The sequence below is a fragment of the Arachis stenosperma genome, chromosome 6 (genome assembly GCF_014773155.1).
Source record: "Arachis stenosperma cultivar V10309 chromosome 6, arast.V10309.gnm1.PFL2, whole genome shotgun sequence".
Classification (NCBI taxonomy): Eukaryota; Viridiplantae; Streptophyta; class Magnoliopsida; order Fabales; family Fabaceae; genus Arachis; species Arachis stenosperma.
Genome location: NC_080382.1, coordinates 88,211,292 through 88,215,232, shown reverse-complemented (window position 1 = coordinate 88,215,232; position 3,941 = coordinate 88,211,292).

Here is a 3,941-nt window from a genome sequence, read left to right as displayed (position 1 = left end):
GAATCTCTCATCCATCCACTCTTCCCCATAAACCCCACCTACCTTCAAAATTCAAAAACATTTTTCCCACCCACTCCCACCCAAAATGGCCGAACATAACCCCCCCTCTCCCTATAAATACCCTTCCATTCTACTTCATTTTCACACAACACAACCCCTTCTTCTCCCACATAGCCGAACCTACTTCTTTCCCTCTCCTCCATATTTTCTTCTTCTCCTCCTTCTCTTCTTTCTTTTATTGCTCGAGGGCGAGCAATATTTTAAGTTTGGTGTGGTAAAAACATAAGCTTTTTGTTTTTCCATTACCATCAATGGCACCTAAGGCCAGAGAAACCTCAAAGGGAAGACAAAAGCTTCCACCTCTGAGTCTTGGGAGATGGAAAGACTCATATAAAGCTGTCATAGCTCAGTGGTAGAACATGTGGCTGCAAATCAAGAGATCCCTGAGATACCTCAGGGGATAAGTTGTCCTCCACACAAATATTGGAAGCAACTAAGGGTGGAACATCATGAGCACTCCATCATTCTCCAAGAAATAAGAGAAGATCAAAGAGCAATGAGGGAGGAGCAACAAAGGCAAGGAAGGGACATAGAAGAGCTAAAGAACATAGTTGGTCCTTCAAGAAGAAGACGCCACTAAGGTGGACTCATTCCTTGTTCTTATTTCTTTCTGCTTTTCGGTTTTTAATATTGTGTTTATCTATGTTTTGTGTCTTTATTTCATGATCATTAGTATGTAACCATGCCTTAAAGCTATGAATAAATTCCATTAATCCTTCACATCTCTTAAAAGAAAAATGTTTTAATTCAAAAGAACAAGAAGTACATGAATTTCGAATTTATCCTTGAATTTAATTTAATTATATTGATGTGGTGACAATACTTTTGTTTGCTGAATGAATGCTTGAACAGTGCATATGTCTTTTGATCTTCTTGTTTATGAATGTTAAAATTGTTGGCTCTTGAAAGAATGATGAACAAAGAGAAATGTTATTGAGGATCTGAAAAATCATGAAATTGATTCTTGAAGCAAGAAAAAGCAGTGAAAAAAAGAAAGCTTTCAAAAAAAAAAAAAGAAAGAAGGAGCAGTAGAAAAAGCCAATAGCCCTTAAAACCAAAAGGCAAGGGTAAAAGGGATCCAAGGCTTTGAGCATCAATGGATAGGAGGGCCTAAGGAATTAAAATCCAGGCCTAAGCGGCTAAATCAAGCTGTCCCTAACCATGTGCTTGTGTCATGAAGGTCCAAGTGAAAAGCTTGAGACTGAGTGGTTAAAGTCGTGATCCAAAGCAAAAGAGTGTGCTTAAGAGCTCTGGACACCACTAACTGGGGACTCTAGCAAAGCTGAGTCACAATCTGAAAAGGTTCACCCAGTTATGTGTCTGTGGCATTTATGTATCCGGTGGTAATACTGGAAAACAAAATGCTTAGGGCCACGGCCAAGACTCATAAGTAGCTGTGTTCAAGAATCAACATACTTAACTAGGAAAGTCAATAACACTATCCGAAATTCTAAGTTCCTAGAGAAGCCAATCATTCAGAACTTCAAAGGAAAAAGTGAGATGCCAAAACTGTTCAGAAGCAAAAAGCTACAAGTCCCGCTCATCTAATTATAATTAATATTCATTGATATTCTGGAAGTTATAGTATATTCTCTTCTTTTTTATCCTAATTGATTTTCAGTTGCTTGGGGACAAGCAACAATTTAAGTTTGGTGTTGTGATGAGCGGATAATTTATACGCTTTTTGGCATTGTTTTTAGGTAGTTTTTAGTAAGTTCAAGCTACTTTTAGGGATGTTTTCATTAGTTTTTATGTTAAATTCACATTTCTGGACTTTACTATGAGTTTGTGTGTTTTTTTGTAATTTCAGGTAAATTCTGGCTGAAATTGAGGGATTTGAGCAAAACTCTGAAAGAGGCTGACAAAAGGACTGCTGATGCTGTTGGAATCTGACCTCCCTGCACTCAAAATGGATTTTCTGGAGCTACAGAACTCCAATTGGCGCGCTCTCAACGGCGTTGGAAAGTAGACATCCAGGGCTTTCCAGCAATATATAATAGTCCATACTTTATTCGGAAATTGACGACGTAACTTGGCGTTGAACGCCAAGTACATGCTGCTGTCTGGAGTTAAACGCCAGAAAAACGTCATGATCCGGAGTTGAACGCCCAAAACACGTCATAACTTGGAGTTCAACACCAAGAAAAGCCTCAGCTCGTGGATAGATCAAGCTCAGCCCAAACATACACCAAGTGGGCCCCGGAAGTGGATTTATGCATCAATTACTTACTCATGTAAACCCTAGGAGCTAGTTTATTATAAATAGGACTTTTTACTACTGTATTAGACATCTTGGGATGCATAGTTCTCAGATCATGGGGGCTGGCCATTCGACCATGCCTGAACCTTTTACTTATGTATTTTCAACAGTGGAGTTTCTGCACACCATAGATTAAGGGTGTGGAGCTCTGCTGTACCTCAAGTTTCAATACAATTACTATTACTTTCTATTCAATTCTCTTTTATTCTTATTCCAAGATATACGTTGCACTTCAACTTTGATGAATGTGATGATTCGTGACACTCATCATCATTCTCACCTATGAACACGCGTGACTGACAACCACTTCCGTTCTACCTTAGGCCGGGCGCATATCTCTTAGATTCCCCAACAGAATCTTCGTGGTATAAGCTAGAAAGATGGCGGCATTCATGGGGATCCGGAAAGTCTAACCTTGTCTGTGGTATTCCGAGTAGGATCCTGGGAATCCGGAAGGTCTAACCTTGTCTGTGGTATTCCGAGTAGGATTCCGGTATTGAATGACTGTGACGAGCTTCAAACTTCTGAAGGTTGGGCGTTAGTGACAGACGCAAAAGAATCAATGGATTCTATTCCAACCTGATTGAGAACCGACAGATGATTAGCCGTGCTGTGACAGAGCATTTGGACCATTTTCACTGAGAGGATGGGATGTAGCTATCAACCAAGGGTGATGCCTCCAGACGATTAGCCGTGCAGTGACAGCGCATAGGACCATTTTCCCGAGAGGATTGAAAGTAGCCATTGATGATAGTGATGCCCTACATACAGCTTGCCATGGAAAGGAGTAAGAAGGATTGGAAGAGAGAGTAGTGAAGTAGAGTTTCAAGAGGAGCACAGCATCTCCATGCACTTATCTGAAATTCCCACTATTAATTTACATAAGTATTTCTATCCTTTTTATTTTCTTTTTATTGTTAATTTTCGAAACCATAAACCAATTTAATCTGCCTAACTGAGATTTACAAGGTGACCATAGCTTGCTTCATACCAACAATCTCTGTGGGATCGACCCTTACTCGCGTAAGGTTTATTACTTGGACGACCCAGTACACTTGCTGGTTAGTTGAACGGAGTTGTGTCCACTCGTGCCAATTTCAAATTCCATATAAGTACAAGGAGATCAATTTTAAGGATCACAATTTCGTCCACCAGTCATCCACGCGATCGCGTCACTCAGCGTTTTTCGTACCACGCGTGCGCGTCATCTACGCATTCGCGTTATTCGTGCAGCTTCCAATCCACGCGGTTGCGTCAGGCACGCGAACGTGTCACTCTAATTTCTTCCATTTCACGCGGTCGCGTGAGCCATGCGACCGCGTGACTTCTCGCTGGTCATCTCTTCAATTCCTTGTGTTCCTTCCATTTTTGCACGCTTCCTCTTCATTCTTTAAGCCATTCCTGCCCTATGAAGCCTGAAAAACTTAACACACAGATCAAGTCATCGAATGGTAATAAGAGAGGATTAACATGAGCTAAATTAAGACCAAAGAAGCATGTTTTCAATTATAGAACTAAATTAGGAAGGAATTGTAAAATCATGCAAATCATATAAATAAGTGGGTGAAAAGCTTGATAAAACCACTCAATTAAATACAATATAAACCATAAAATAGTGGTT